Here is a 17,961-nt window from a genome sequence, read left to right as displayed (position 1 = left end):
CAGTATTTTCCAAGATAGATTTGAGATCTGGTTATTATCAGTTGAGGGTTCGAGACTCGGACATACCCAAAACCGCTTTTAGAACGAGGTACGGTCACTACGAATTCTTAGTGATGCCGTTTGGGCTCACTAATGCCCCTACGATATTTATGGATTTAATGAATCGAGTATTCAGGCCATACTTGGATCGATTTGTGGTTGTGTTTATTGATGATATTTTAGTTTATTCACAAGGTGAAGCCGAACACGCCGAGCATTTGAGGTTAGTATTACAGATTTTGCGAGACAAGCAGTTATACGCAAAATTCAGTAAATGTGAATTTTGGTTGAGAGAGGTTAGCTTTTTGGGGCACGTGGTGTCCGCATCGGGTGTTAGAGTGGATCCGAACAAAATTTCGGCCATACTCGATTGGAAACCTCCGAGGAATATTACTGAAGTTAGGAGCTTTTTGGGACTTGCCGGATACTACCGACGGTTTGTAAGGGGTTTCTCGATGATAGCTGCACCGTTGATGAAACTACTCCAAAAAGATGTTGAGTTTGAATGGACAGAAAACTGTCGGAAGAGTTTCATCGACTAAAGACCTGTTTAACCGAAGCTCTAGTGCTAGTACAACCGGAGTGTGGCAAAGAGTTTGTCATTTATAGTGATGCATCCTTACTTGGGCTAGGTTGTGTGTTGATGCAAGAAGGTCGAGTTGTGGCTTACGCGTCGAGACAATTAAAGCCGCATGAGAGAAACTATCCGACCCACGATCTTGAATTAGCAGCCATAATGTTCGCCTTGAAAATATGGCGACATTACTTGTTTGGAGAAAGGTGTCATATTTATTCGGACCACAAGAGTCTAAAATATCTGATGACTCAAAGAGATCTAAATCTACGACAAAGAAGTTGGCTTGAGTTGTTGAAGGACTACGAACTTGTTATTGATTATCACCCGGGAAAGGCTATCGTGGTTGCCGATGCTTTAAGTCGAAAAGCACTGTTTTCTTTGAGAACGGTGAATGCTCACTTATCCGTCTCACCCGATGGGGTGCTAGTAGCTGAATTAGAGGCCAAACCATTATTGATTCGTCAAATACTTGAATCCCAGAAAGTCGATGCTGAATTGGTCACTAAACGAGCTGAATGTGCTTCGAATAAGGAATCAGAGTTCCGGATTGACGACAATGATTGCTTGATGTTCAGAGGTCGATTATGTGTTCCAAGAAATTCGAAACTTATTTCGATGATTTTGAACGAGGCTCATAGTAGTCGAATGTCAGTCCACCCGGGTAGTACTAAAATGTACAATGACCTGAAACGCCAATTTTGGTGGCCCGGTATGAAACGAGACATTTCTAAATTTGTTTCAAGGTGTTTGATATGTCAACAAGTGAAAGCGGAACATCAAGTACCATCGGGATTACTTCAGCCAATCATGATACCCGAATGGAAATGGGATCGAATAACAATGGACTTTATATCTGGGTTACCGTTGACTCAGAGTAAGAAAGACTCGGTCTGGGTCATTGTTGATAGATTGACCAAGTCTGCTCATTTTATCCCTGTCCGTACGGATTTTTCGCTCGATAAATTGGCAGAATTATATGTCTCCCAAATAGTTCGGTTGCATGGGGTACCTATTTCCATCGTGTCGAATAGAGACCCAAGATTTACCTCACGATTTTGGAAGAAATTACAAGAAGCATTGGGTACCAAGATGCACTTTAGCATCGCATTCCATCCTCAGACCGATGGCCAATCTGAGCGGATAATTCAGATACTCGAGGATATGTTGAGATGTTGTGTTTTAGAGTTTTGTGGTTCATGGGAAAGATATCTGCCTTTGATCGAATTCGCTTACAACAATAGTTTTCAGTCAGGCATTAAGATGGCACCTTACGAGGCTTTATACGGTCGTAAATGCCGTACCCCATTATTTTGGACTGAACTTAGTGAAAGTAAGATCCTTGGGGTTGATTTGATTAAGGATGCCTAGCAGAAAGTCCGAGTAATTCGCGAAAGTTTGAAAGCCGCTTCGGATCGTCAAAAGTCGTATGCGGATTTGAAAAGAAAAGACATTGAATATCAGGTTGGAGACAAAGTATTTCTCAAAATTTCACCCTGGAAGAAGGTACTTAGATTTGGTCGTAAGGGCAAATTGAGTCCGAGGTTCATCGGTCCGTATGAAGTATCCGAACGAGTTGGACCAGTTGCATACCGATTAATTTTGCCCCCTGAGCTCGAAAAGATTCACAACGTTTTTCATGTCTCGATGCTTCGACGATATAGGTCCTATCCATCGCATGTAATTACTCCATCGGAGATCGAGATTCAATCTAATTTGAGTTACAAAGAAGAACCAGTTCGTATTTTAGCACGTGAAGTAAAAGAACTACGAAACAGGAAAATCTCATTAGTAAAGGTACTGTGGCATAAACACGGAGTCGAAGAAGCCACTTGGGAACTTGAGGACTCTATGAAGGATCGATATCCTAAATTGTTCACTGGTAAGATTTTCGGGGACGAAAATTTCTTATGTGGGGGAGAGTTGTGACAGTCTAAATTAGACCCAGTTGGAATGTAGTTTCGGGGCCATAAGACCGAGTCCCAAGAATTTATTTAAAATTTAGTTGCATGTCCTCTATGTGTATTAGTGCATGTGTGAAAATTTGATGATTTAATTTAGACTTATGAATGTGAATTTCGTGTGATTGACTTAGTTGAGAACTTAAGAAAATATGATAGGGGAATGTGTAAGGACCAAATAATAACAAAGTGAGGGATCTTGGGTTTGCATGTCAAATTGCTAAAAAAACCCAAGTAGTGGCCGGCCATGCCATGATGCCCATCCCTTAGGTTGAATTTCAATGCAATTATTTATTAGTTAACAATTAAAATAAATAAAAGAAAGGAATTAAAAAGGAAAAGATGAACAAAATGAGGAGGGAAGAAGGAGTGTTCATGTTTTCTTTCTTTTTCAATTGCCGTAACTAGAGGAAGAGGAAGAAGGAAGATTCGGCCAAGGTGGTCCTCTAGATTAAGGTATGTTCAAGGTTATTTTTGGAAGTATATACAACCTTTGGGTGATGAGTCTAAATTCTATCTATCTCATGGTTGGATTTGGGGTTGTTGGAGAGTTAGGATTCGGCTAAGGAGCTTAAAAATTTTAGTTGATACCTTGATGCTATTAGCATGCTAGTTATATGGATGTGTTAAGTTGCTTGTTATGTTAGCATGAAAGTTGAAATTGTTAAGCTATTTTGTTGGAGGTGCCGAATTTAGGACTAAGAAGAGAATGAGTGTTCAGCTAACATAGTGGAAAGGTGGGTGTTGCCGATTGTTAGATTTAGACTATGGGAGTGGCTATAATGGGCATTAAGATGTGGAACTTAAGAAATGTAGTTATATGTGGATTTACATGATGTTACAAATAGATGTGAAAATATGCTAGATTAGGAAAATTCGATCAAGTGTTCATGAGATGAAATTAGGTGTTTAAATGATGTTATAGTTGACATTGTACATATATACATACATTCGGCCATCTAATTGAGTATGAAGTTGGTGTTAAATCTAATTGTGATGCCCATTCGGAAGTATATATACATATATATATACATAAGTATGCCCATTCGTGATGTTACCTTTAATTATGTGTATAATCGACTAAATGGGTAATTAGTGAGGATGGTTGCCGAATATACAAACATATATATGCATGTGTAATTGAATTATGAATGTTAGCAAGATGGTTAAACTAGTTGATTTATTGATTAAGCTCAAGGAGTTAAAGGAGGAGAATCAAGCAAAGGCAAAGAAAAGATCATCGAGTAGCCGAGTTGGAACCGTCTTACCCAACACAAGGTAAGTCATTAAGCATATATTTGGTATTGATTTAAATAGTCATAATGTCTATGTAATTATGTCGAATGAAATGATAAATATATATATACACGTATGCATGGGGTGATGAAAGTATTGAATGAAAAAGAAAAGAGGTGAGGTGTATTGAGATGTAGATTTCGGCACTAAGTGTGCGGGTATAAACAAGTATGATCATGAGATTGGCACTAAGTGTGCAGGTTTAAATTGCATAGCACTAAGTGTGCAAGTTTGATTATATAGCACTAAGTGTGCGAGTTTGATTATGTAAGCACTAAGTGTGCGAGTTTGATTATATAACACTAAGTGTGCGGACTTACTATATGTTTTTGAACCACTATTGACACTAAGTGTGCGACCTTATTGAGTTGGTCATGGACAGCGGACGAGTAAGTGTCTTGAGTTCGTGGCTAATAGACGTTATGTTTATATTTGGAATTCTTGCTTGATAAGTTTTGAACCTATGTGATAATTATACTTGAAGTGACGTACATGAGATTCATCGTGGAATAGAGGGAATGTTATTTAGTTGCATGAATGTAACGAGAATGAAAGCATCCATGGAAAATGCCTCAAATACCATGTTGAGTAGCATATGAAAAATTGATGTAGTACTTTGTATGATATTGAGCCGAAAGGTCTAAGGAACCATGGCATAGTTGGTATGGGTGGAGAGAATTAACCCCTTTTCACTTGTTTTCTCATGTGATAATTTATTAATGGATGATTATGTAATGCTTATGACTTACTGAGTTATATACTCACTCGGTGTTTGCTTGTCGCCTACTTTAGGTTTCTTGGACTCGTCTTTTTGCGTGCTTGGGACCGTCATCGAAGTCATCACACCAGCTAGCAAGTTTTGGTACTTTCTTCTTAGTCGGTCTAGGAGAACATTTCGGCATGTATAGGCTATTATGTTGTGTTTGAACTTTGGTATGTAAACTTTCAGCCATGCGAAAATGGCATAAATGTTAATTTGGACTTTGGGTCCTATGATATTTAGTTATAAATCTTAGTAAATGGGTTTTATAATGTGGTCATGACAGATATTGGGCCAATTAGGTTTTGGTTGAATAATAGTTGAGGCCTATTCGATTTTTATGCCATATGTCATGGTTGATTATTTTTGGTGCTAAAATTCATGATAGGGCAATAGTGTAGTAGGGAGATGTTTGGCAATGATTAGCCTTTGGAATGGCTAGTCATGATCATAATTGGTGATAGGTATGATGAATCACTCGTTAGACCAAGGAAAATCACGAAATAGGCATAGTCTGCTTTAGTAACAGATGCTGACAGCAGCAGTGTTGTGAGATTGAAAAATCACTAAAAATAGTAGAAATGGAATTAAATAATGAATAAATTAGGTAATCAAAGCTTGATGAGTCTATTTTCATATGGAAGAAACGAAACGACCATATGAACTTTATGTTAGGACATAATTAAATTATTGTGAAACAGTGCCAGAGTGATTTCTGGATCCCTTGTTATGACTTATAAAATTCACCGTAAATTTTATCGAGATAATTAGAGGTCGTGCCTTATATGAACAGATTTGTTATCGAGTCTAGTTTCATTAGAGATAAACGGCATAAGTATTGAAGCTCTGTAAAGGGAGATATCTAAGTCGTAATGCACAAAGGTCAGAGCAGTCGAACCCAGGAACAGGGACGACTTTTACTAATAAACTGTACCAATTGGCCAGACTAAAAATTCTACAAAAATTCTACCATATAGATATATGAGTCTAGTTCCAGGGAAAATTTACAGAACTGGATTTCGAGTTTCAGAACTCAAGATATGATTTTTAAAGTGACTAGTACGCAGATTGGCAGCTTGTCTGGGAAATTTTTAATAAGTGGTTTGAAGTCTGTTAACAGCTCGTGTTCAACTTCGGCGACGGTCTCGGGTTCGGGGTGTTACATACATTCCTTGGCGGCTTCCATTCGACAATAGCAGAAATCTTACTAGAATCAAATTGTATACCATCTCTTGAAACAATGTGGCCTAAGAACCTGACCTCTCGAAGCCAAAACTCGCTTTTACTAAACTTAGCATACAACTATTTGTCCCTCAAAGTCTGCAAAACAGTTCTCAAGTGTTTGACATGCTTTGCCTCATCTCTAGAATATATCAGAATATCTTCGATAAACACCACAACAAAACTTATCCAAATATGGCAAAAAAATTCGATTCATTAAGTCCATAAACATGGCAGGAGCAATAGTTAATCCAAATGGCATAACAAGAAACTCGTAGTGGCTATACCTCGTTCTAAAGGCAGTCTTAGGCACATCTGACTCCTTAACTCGTAACTGGTAATATTTGGATCTCAAATCTATCTTAGAGAACCATGTCTCTCTTTTCAGCTGATCAAACAAGTCATCAATCCTTAGAAGGGGATACTTATTTTTTATTGTCACCTTATTGAGCTGCCAGTAGTCAATGCATAATCTTATAGAACTGTCCTTCTTTTTCATGAATAATACAGGAGCACCTCATGGCAAAAAGCTTGGTCTCGTAAAACCTTTGTTAGTCAACTCTTGCAACTATGACTTCAATTCTTTTAGATCAGTCGGTGCCATCCTATACGGAGCAATAGAGATAGGTGTTGTCCCTGGTATTAGCTCAATACCGAATTCAACTTCCCTAATTAGAGGCAAACCTTGCAATTCCTCCAGAAATACATCAACATACTTGCATACAATTGGCACTGATTCGATTTTCAATTTGGATTCCTCTGTATTCATTATGTATGTCAAATAAGCTTCATACCCTTTTCGCATACATTTTTGAGCAATCAATGAAGAAATTACCATTGGCGGCTTATCTGCATCATCTAATTCAACCTAAAAAATCTCACCGTTTTCACATTTCAATTCCATAACTTTCTGTCTATAATTCACTATAGCATCATGGAGTGTCAACCAATCCATACCCAGTATGACATCAAATTCATCAAAAGGCAACAACATCAAGTCGGCCAGAAAACAATGACCTTTAACCATCAAAGGGCATTTCTTACATACTTTATCAACTATCTCATGCTTTCCTAATGAATTTGACACTTTAATCATAAATTCAGTAGTCTCAATAGGTATATTCATACTAGATGCCAATTTCATACACACATATCAATGAGTAGAGCCAGGGTTTATCAAAGCAATTACATTAGTATCATATAGAGAAAAATTATCAGTGATCACCTCAGGAGAAGTTTCATCTTCACGCGCGTGTATGGCGTAGGCTCTAGCCGGAGCCCTAGCTTTAGATCTCACTGCTATATCTCGTGTCACATTCTTACTACCAGAACCATTCCCGACATTTCTCAAGGGTCTTCCCCTAAAAGCTATGCCACTCGGCCTTGAGTTCTAAAATCTTCCTTTTTTTATCATCTCGGGCCAGTCTTTAATATAGTGGTCTTAAGAACCACACTTGAAACAAGATCCCTCACTCACCCTACAGGTGCCAAAATAAGATCTACCACATTGTTGGCACTTGAGCTTGGAAGGTTTAGCGTTAGCCACACTTGCCACGGATGTAGCCTGAGATCTAAAACTCGAATTTTTTGCTTTCTACGGTTCCCGTATGAATGTCCAGCTGACACATATGAACGAGAGTACATCTCTCTAGAATTCTTAAACCGAGATGGCAATGACTTACTCATATATTTCTTTCTTGTATCTCTTGCCTCCGACTTGGCTTTCCTCTTTTTTTTGATCAACTCCTCGACTTTACAAGCCCGTTCAACGAGTACCACAAATTCTTTCAACTCAAGAATACCCACTAATGTCTTAATATCCTCATTAAGTCCATCTTCAAATCTTCTACACATCTTAGCTTCAGAGGATACACACTCCCGAGCGTACTTACTGAGTCTAACAAATTTCCTCTCATATTCACTAACTGTCATACGACCCTGTTTCAAATCCAGAAATTCCTTATGCTTTTGATCGATGAACCATTCGCTAATGTATTTCTTTCGGAATTCCTCTTGAAAGAATTCCCAAGTAATCCTCCCGGTGGTACCACAGATATAAGCATTCTCCACCAGTGATACGCTGCATCTCTTTACAAAGATATGGCACGTTTTAGGCACTTATTGGGTGTACAGGATAATTCATCAAATACTTGCATTGAGTTCTCTAACCAGAACTCTACTTTCTTAGGGTCATCATCTGCATTTTCACTAAATTCCTTAGTACCTTGTTTCTGAATTTTATCAATAGGTGTTCTAGAGAATCTCATGAAATCTATACTATGAGGCATCACGAGTGCGGGTTGATGATTTGGGGGAGGTGGGGCATTTGGGTTCGTTCAAACGAACTCCGTCTACCATCAATTCATCATGTGAAGAAAGTCCTCATTGCCTCCTTCTCCTCTACTAACAGTTTCAGGTCTACTCTCGGAAGGCACCGCTCCTGCAGCTGGAGTAAATGCGTTACTTTCTAGATCATCCGCCAGTGCTCTGTCGGGATCCATTTGCTATATGAAAACAAATTTTAATATTGTCAAGATTCGTCACACTATCATTATATATATAGTATGACATGTATAGCTAGACTCAAATATGCTAGGTTAGTTTGAGAATCGACTAAACCATAGCTCTGATACCACTAAATGTAACACCCATTACCCGTACCTGAGGTCGGGATAGGATACAGGGCATTATCAAACACATACACAGTCATTCATGCAAAAACCAGGCTATAAAATCTTTTTTTAAAACAACTTCATTCATACATACACAATTTGTCCTTAACATGGGCCTGCGAGGCCCAAAACAACCATCAGAAGGTATTTGGGGCTAAATTGAAGACTTTAGAAAACTTTGGGAAATTTTCCCTAATACAGAGCCATATGCCCGTGTGAGACAGAGGACACGCCCGTGTGCTCTCGACACACCCGTGTGCTCTTGACACGCCCCTGTCCTCCAGCCGTGTAACTCTCTGACTATGACGTCAGCATCAATTTAGGGTCACACGACCGCATCACACCACCATGTGGCCAAACCGTGTGGTCAATTAAAATTAAATGAATTTTTCATAAAAAGGTGCAGACTTCACACGGCCAGAGTACACGCCCATGTGGGTAGGCTGTGTCTCTCACACAGCGAAGACACACGCCTGTGTCTTAGCCTGTGTGTTTACTACTGAGCATACTGACTTGCAAAAAATAAGGTGTAGAGGACACATGGCCATTCAACATGCCCGTGAGACAGACTGTGTGTCATACACGGTCTAGACACATGCCCATGTGTCTACCCTTGTGGACCAGTTAAAGGCTATTTTCCAAGCCAATTGTCACCCTCAATCATTCATACATTCAAACATATTTCATAGCATGCAACATGACATATTTAGACACTCAAATATTCAACATCGTGGCACTCTCACATCTTCATAATGTCATTCTGTTGCACTTTCATTTTGTTACACCATTTAGAAGCATTCCACATCATGCATTGTCAAACTTGTTACCATAACTTCAAATTATGCATTCATGACTATAGTTGTAACACCCCTTTCTCGAGTCTGAGGTCAGGACAGGGTACGAGGCATTACTCGACTTAAACACAAGCACTCGAGCATATTTGAATCATAAAAACTTGATCAAATTTAAAAATTTTCAATAATTGTCTAAAAGACCTTGATATAGGCCTACGAGGCCCACAACACGCTTTGAAAACTTTACGGGGATAGTCTGAACATTTTTGGAAACTTTGAAAAGTACCACTTGAAATAGGGGTACACGCCCGTGTGGCCATTTTGGCCTAACCGTGCTGAAAGCGCTTGTGGTCCACATGGCCTAAGCACAAGGGGACACACCCTTGCCCCTAACCCGTGTGAATTTAATTCCAAATTCAAACTTACAGGGTTTTTGAAATGGTCAGGCACATGCCCGTGTCTATATCTCTTGTCCCGCACACTGCCATGACACGCCCATGTCGCAGCCCGTGTGTAAAAACCTTGACATTCTGTTTTTGACGTCAGCAATAATTTAGGGGCACACGCTCGTGGCCAGAGGCCGTGTTCTCCACACGGATAAGGCACACGGTCGTGTCTCTACTCTTGTGTTTACTACCATGCATACTGACTTAAAAATTCAAGGTGCAAGGGACACACGGCCGGATAACACGTCCCTGGGGCTGACCGTATGTCGTACACGGCCTAGACACACGATCGTGCATCTACCCGTGTGGAAAAAAATAAGGCTATCTACCAAGCCTTTTTGCCACCCTTACTTGCACTAAATTATACCACATCATTATTGCCAATTCCATGCATCAACATAAGGGCAATTCAACCACAACATGATAATTAAAAACAACCCTCATTACACTATAACAATCCAATCATGTACTTATTCATTCACGCAATTTGGCCATCCATGAAACATCATCAATTGCATATCATAGATAAATATTAACCATAATTTGTAGCCTTATACAAAATGAAGGGTTTCATCCCAAGCCAACCCATTCGACCAAAATAAAGACACAAAACTCAAAAGATAAACTCCTATACATGCCATATTAAAAATAAAAGAACTAACTATACCAAGCTTCAAATGATAGTGTGAATAAGGCCTTTGACGGTATCTAATCCACGGGCTAATTTGGGAGCACTACAAGGAAAAGAAAAGAAAAAGAGGTAAGCATAAAGCTTAGTAAGTCATATGTAAATAATGAAATAACTACAAGTTACCATAAGGGATCATACTCCCAATATAATTCAATTTGCACGGGAAAGTGAGGATTTATAAATATTAATTGTTCATATTCATCTCTCACCAAGAATACAATGTCGATTGAATTCACATTTCATACTTCATGTACAATACACAAATGGTTATAAGCATAACTTACCCACTTTCCTTCCTTACTAAACATACAACGTAAATGAAGATCGTATTTCGAAATTCTCATTTAGGTACCTGTACCACTCACCACATGGTCATAAGTTCTCTCATTTTGAAATAAATCATAAATTTTCCGTTGAACCATTTAGAATACTACAGAATATTTATTAGCCCCAAACATGGGATAAGATGTCGACGCCATGTCCCAAACATGGTCTTACACTGGCTTGCACATCAAATTCGATGCCATGTCCCAGATAGGTCTTACACTGACTTTCATATATCGAAGCTGATGTCATGTCCCAAACAGGTCTTACACTGGCTATCATCTATCAATGTCGATGCCATGTCATAGAGAGGTCTTACACTGACACACAACAAGCTAACGCCATGTCCCAGATAGGTCTTACACTAGCTTATATATCTCAAGGCAGATGCATGTCCCATACATGTCTTACACTAAATCTCGTCTCAATGCCGATGCATGTCCCAGACATGTCTTACACTGGCTCTTAATATGTGGCTAATACATGTCCCAGACATATCTTACACTAGCACACATATCACCCAATGTCATGGTATGAATATCCAAATTTGTTTCTAATGTTCAATCGGAAGTCTTCATTATATAAATTCTCATTTACAACGCAATTCAACAATTCATACCATACTAATTGTACAATACATGATAATATTGAATTAGCATTATTTACGTACAACTTACCTTGGTGTTACAAAAGTAGGTGACTAGGTCGAGTTATTCAACTAGCTTGGTCTTCTCCCGGTCTAAGTCTGGATAGCGTCTTTCTTGATCTAAAACAAAAAATTTCACTAATTTAATCACCATAATAATTAATTCACTCCAAAATTCATACTTTGGTAAAAAGACCATTTTCCTCTTAGTCTTCACAAAAATTACGATTTTTCCCTTAGGCTTGTAAATAGATTTCAATCAAATTTTCACACCAACCAAGCCTAGCCGAACCTATTTCATGCTTATGGCAACTCATAATTTCACACATTTCACGCAAATACCACCTATTTTACAAACTTTATAAAAGTGGTCCTATTAGGGGTTTTCATGAAAAATCCTTTCACAAAAGTTCTTTACTTAACAACCAAGGTTCATTTTCTTCCATAAAAACTCAACAAACATCATATATTCATTCATGGCAAATCCCCAAACTACCAGCCATTTTTCAAAATGGTCCCCACATTAGTTAGCTCATCTACAAGGGTCCCAAAACTACAAAAATTATCAAGAATGGTTATGAAAATCACTTATTTGCAAGAGGATAACCTAGCTAAAATTTTAAAGCTTCAAAACCCCCCTCTTTGATGGTATTTTCAGTGGAGAAAGAGATGAGAAGAACATGATATCATTCCCTCTTTATTTTATTTTATTTTTTTAGTGAAATAAGCTACCAAATTTCACCCAACTTAGAAAATTGTCTCATCTTTGTCTATATGGCCAGCCAGCCTATATTTAAGGGCTTAATTGCAGTTTAAAGACCCCTAATTTTGGTTCTCTAGCTATTTAACACCATTAGCTAGCAAAACAAAACTTTTTCCCTTTATGCGATTTAGTCTTTTTTCGCAATTAGGCCCACTAACCCTAAAATTAATTCACTAAATTTCCCATACACTCACATAATTATACTATGACACCAAAATAATAACAGAATTAATATCTTGACCTTAGATTTGTGGTCCCAAAACCACTGTTTCGAGTAAGCCCAAAATCAGGCTGTTACAATAGTCATTTTAAGCCATTAAGTCATCCCTTATCTTTTAGCATCTAATCCATACTTTATCATACATTCACCAAGCAATAACTTATCACATCATCAAGGCACTAACACATGCATGCATGGGTAAATAGAATACAAACAAATGATTAAATATAAGCCATATCACATGGCCATTACAAAATAAATCATCAACATCATATGCCTTCACAATTTGGTCAAATAGCATGACACATATCACAAAATAACCAAGTCCCTTATACATGTCATACTCAAAATAACAACTTCACTATACCTAATATTGCTTTGATAGTGTGATCGAATACTCAAACAGCTTCTGATCCTCGAGCTAGCTTAGCAGAACTACAAAGGATGGAAAGCAAAGGGGGTAAGCATTAAAGCTTAGTAAGTCCACTTGCAAATAATATGCAATGATAGTAGGCAATTAACATGCAAATACATAATAACATATACATAAAGATTATTCATCATGTAAACCTTTCGACTTACTTATCATATGTACACAAATACTTTCTCATCACAAATCATTCTTTATCAAGGCATTATTCATAGGTTTAGTGTACATACCTGTACTCATCGTAGTATATCATATAACCATACATCTTTAACATGCCCTTATTGTGACTTTCATCATATCCATTGCATTACCCATTGAACACTTGGAATACTATTGGATAAGCGAAAAACTTGTACATAAGTGCCACATATACATACGTAGAGAAAGCTACCTCATAACATGTAACGTTTGCAATGGAGCTATACACGGGCTTGCTCATAAAAGCTATCAGTCAAGGTGTAGCTACATGGGCTGCTCACACAAGCTATTAGATATCCGACCAACTCAAAGATTACCTAGCCACCTGTAGGACACACAAGACCATTTCCCGGAACCCAATTACATTTATCACATCCATAATGAACTCGGACCAACTCAAGAAGCTCGGATGCTCGCATCCATAATCAACTCGGACCGACTCAATGAGCTCGGATGCCTCATATATATCAGGAACCCAGACTAACTCAGAAAGTTCAGATTTTTAAATTCCTAGTGATATGTCACTTGTATCCTAAACTATTCTTAAGGTTCAAATGAGATTTTCCTCACTTGGACATGGTATACTTTGTCATACTTGCCCGTGATGTTGTATGTAACGGCCAATTATCATTTATGCTTTCAGAACAACCAATAAGTATATAACTCATAATAACAAAAAGACATTTATCACATAATATCAAAACATTAAAAACATACTACAACACCATATTATTTGCATATGCACTTACCTCGGTACAAAATGATGGTATTTGAGCCTAATCGTCGTATACTTTATTCTTCCCTTGATTAAGACCTGGTTCACATTTTTCTTGATCTATAATGCCAAATTTAACTTGTTTATTAATCACATTACTCAAATCAATCTATAATTCATGCTCTGGTAAAATTACCTTTTTACCCCTATCTTTCTACTTATTTATGATTTAGTCCCTAGGCTCGTGAAATGAAATGCATGCATTTTTTTGGTTATCCAAGCCTAGCAGAACCTTTACTATTCTCATATCAACCCATATTTTCCTTTATTTCACATTATTACTACTCACTTTTACATTTTTACAAACAAGTCCCCTTTTTAGGTGTTTTCACTAAAAATCACCTAGTAAAAGATGTTTATCATGCATCAAACATTCATATTCCTCTATTAATCAACAAAATACATACATGTTACACTTGGGTTAAATTTCAGACATGAACCCTAGCTCAAAATATAGCTAGAAATGGGTAGATCATGTTTCAAAGACTTCAAAAATACAAAGAACGTTAAAAATGGGGCTAGGGAACACTTAAAATCAAGATTGGAAATGTTGAACAAAACCATAGCTATGGCTATTGAGAAATTCGGCTAGCACACGGAGAAGATGGACATTTTTATTTTGATTTTCCCTTTTTATTCTTTTAATTACCAAATGACCAAAATGCCCTTAGGGTTTTGGATCATGAATAATATAAAAATACAAGATCATATTGAAAGATCCAATTAAAAGAAATGCATGGTTGAGCATGATCGAATTACGACATGTTATGAATTGACGGTAAAGACCATGGTTGGACCATGGCAATATGTGTAACCGTGTAAGACCATATTTGGGATATGGCATCGGCATGTAATACCATGTAAGACCATGTCTGGGACATGGCATCGGCATCGTTATGTGAGCCAGTGTAATACCATGTCTGGGACATGGCGTCGGCATCATTATGTGATCCCGTATAAGACCTGTTTGGGACATGGCATCAACACGCCGAGGAACAAATTTCAGAGGTTGATCGAGGATAACGAAAAGTTTCGGAATAACAGAAACACAATTCCGAGACGAATACCAGATAAGTTCGGATAACTTAAAGTAAACTCATAGTATCCTTAATTGCATGATTTTTGAGTGTATGGTAATTGCATTTGATGATGGCATGAAAATGTATGAAATACATCCTTAATAATGACATGTTGATAAATGTCCCTGTTGAGGTTGAAAAGGGAAATTTGATGGATAAACCATGGCTTACATGACTTGAGATCCTGCATGTGTTACAGAAAAGGATTTAGCCGGGACAGATAATCTGTTGATCTCAAATGTAGAAAGGATCTAGCCTAGACGGGTGTTTCTTGAGTGATCGAGCCTCCTGAAGAATATGTGTGCATGCGGATATAACCTGAACGGGTAATCAAATTAGGATCTGAATTTAGCCTGGACTGGTAATTCAGATCCGAGCTCATTGAGAGTGTTTGTCACTATAAGGGACTTAGCCTGGACTGGTCATCTCAACATCACCTTATGAGTTTACATTACAGGGATTTAGCCTGGACTGGTAATCTCGTAGTAAGATGTGAGGTTAACAGGAGTGCATACATGAGATGATCGTTCTTATGACTTGATAGTAAATGGATAAACCATCAAGATTTTTTGAGTAACTGAACGGGATCAATATGTGATACAAAAATGAAAACATTGAATGATGAGCTCATATTAGATAAGTTATATGGTGTGATGTTATGTGCCTAACTTGTTGATGGAGTGCATGTGATAGGGAAACCATTCCATACTTGTTGGTTTATTTACCTAATATGGTTGCATTCTAAACAAATCAGTAAGTTTATTTTCCAGTTATTCGGGTTTACTAAGCCTATAAATGCTTACCCCTCTCTTTTCCCTGTCTTACAGAGCTCGTAGACTCGTAAAGATTGGAAGACGGTTGGAGAATCAACACACTAGCAATTAGTCTAGCTTTGGTATATAAATACTCTTATTTTGTTCAATGGCATGTATAGGGTTTTGGTTCATTTTGTGATATGTATCATTTGAATTGCCCATATGGAAGCTTGTAAAAATTTACATATCTTCTTGTATTTGGCCATGGAAATTGGCTTATTTTGAAGTAGGCTATGACCTACAAATCTATGCATGTTTATGTTTACATGGAGTGGCTTACCCATAATTGGAAATAAGTTACAATAATGAGCCAATCTTAAAGGTGTTAATGAGGCATGAAAAATCCTTAATACAAAGGAAATAACCTAGCATGTATAAAATCGATGATATGAGGTTTACATGCAATAAGGTTTACCAAGGATATATGTAAGTATATAATTTGGCCTTATTATGTATTAAGGTAACCTATTAGTGTGATTGGTTGATAGAGGGTGACCGAAGGCTTAGAAAACAGCCTAACAAGGTCCACACTGGTAGACACATGGGCGTGTGTCTAGGCCGTGTGTGACACACGGATTGCCCCCAGGGGCATGTGGTATGGTCGTGCGTCCTCTGCACCTAAACTTTTAAGTCAGCGTCGAGCACAGGCTAAATACACGGGCGTGTGTCTTGGCCGTGTGTCCCTAAATGTATGCTGATATCATAAACAGAGAGTTACACGGGCTGAGGGCATGGGCGTGCCCCAAGCCACACGGGCGTGTGACTCACTAAAGCAAGGAAATTTAACAAGCTGCCCAAAGTTTATCGAATGTTCTCGATTTTGTCCCATACTGCCTCAATGTATGTTTTAGGTCTTGAAGGCCTGTATAAGGGACGATATGCATGTGTTTGAAAAGTTTTAATTTTGGGTGAAATTCAGTGACCCGATTTAGTGTGTTTATGAATGTGTATGCCCGGTAAGGGCTCGAACCATGTCTCGACACTAGGTACGGTTGAAGTGTGTTACATTTAGTGGTATTAGAGCTATGATTTAGTCGATTTTAGGACTACTGTAGAGTGCATCGAGTTTAGCTATACATGCCATTATATGAACGTTGATAGTGTGATATCTCCTAACTGTTTAATTATCTTTGAATATAGTAAATGTCATTCAATCAAACACAAGGTGAGTCCAAGGGAGCCGAGAGCCATGCTCCAGCTTCCGTACAACTAGTTGTTTCTAGCAGTAGTAGAAGGCTTATGTTTGAAGGCCGAGAAGAGGCTAGAGCCGCCTTCTTTGATATGATGGATGAATGGTTTGGGGATTATTTGAGGAATAGCCTGAACATACCACGACCTCCCCCGCCCCCTAATCAACCTGATGAGGATTTTCCAGGAGGTATGACACCTGTAAGAATTGGTAAGGCCCCTGTAGAGAAGCTTAGAAAATATGAGGCTGTGGAATTTAGAGGGAAGATCGACGATGATGCTGAAAAAGCTGAGTTCTGGCACGAGAATACTACTCGGGTATTAGATGGATTATCGTGCACACCTGAGGAGTGCTTAAAGTGTGTCGTGTCTCTCCTGAAGGATATTGTATACCACTGGTGGAAGACTGTATCTTCCGTGATGCCAAAGGGAAACGTCATTTGGGAATTTTTCCAAGTAGAGTTTAAGAAAAAATACATCAGTCAAAGGTTCTTAGACTCGAAATGAAAGGAGTTCCTGGAACTCAAAAAAAGAAATAAGACTGTAGCGGAATACGAAAGGGAGTTTGTAAGGCTAAGTCAGTATGCAATTGAATGGGTTTAAACTGAGTCAGAAATGTGTAAACGCTTCGAAGAAGGTCTGAATTAGGAAGTCAAGTTGTTGATTGGGATTCTTGAAATACAGGAGTTCGCCGCATTAGCTGATCGGGCCAAGAAAGTTAAGGAGCTCAACAATGAAATAAAGCAAGCAAATAGAGAAGCTCGAGTTTTGGGAAAGAGGTCTAGCGATAAGACGCTCTCATTTTCCACAAAGAAATCAAGGAGCCAACATGAATGCTCCACTTTATTGGTAGGATATTCGAGTAGAGCGAGAGGCTCCAAACGGCACAATCAGAAGTCTTCCTCCCCGATGGTGACTAGTGTGGGGAGTGTAGATGACCAAAAGCTGAAGTGTTAGAGCTACAATAAATTTCACTCTGGAGAGTACTGAATAAAGAGCGGTGCATCTTTCAGATGCAGTTCTCTTGACCAGTTCCTCAGGGATTACCTAGAGCAGAATGAAAAAGAAG

The sequence above is a fragment of the Gossypium hirsutum genome, chromosome A01 (assembly GCF_007990345.1).
Source record: "Gossypium hirsutum isolate 1008001.06 chromosome A01, Gossypium_hirsutum_v2.1, whole genome shotgun sequence".
Lineage (NCBI taxonomy): Eukaryota > Viridiplantae > Streptophyta > Magnoliopsida > Malvales > Malvaceae > Gossypium > Gossypium hirsutum.
The sequence above is the reverse complement of the archived record's forward strand: the minus strand, read 5'-3'. Positions refer to the sequence as shown.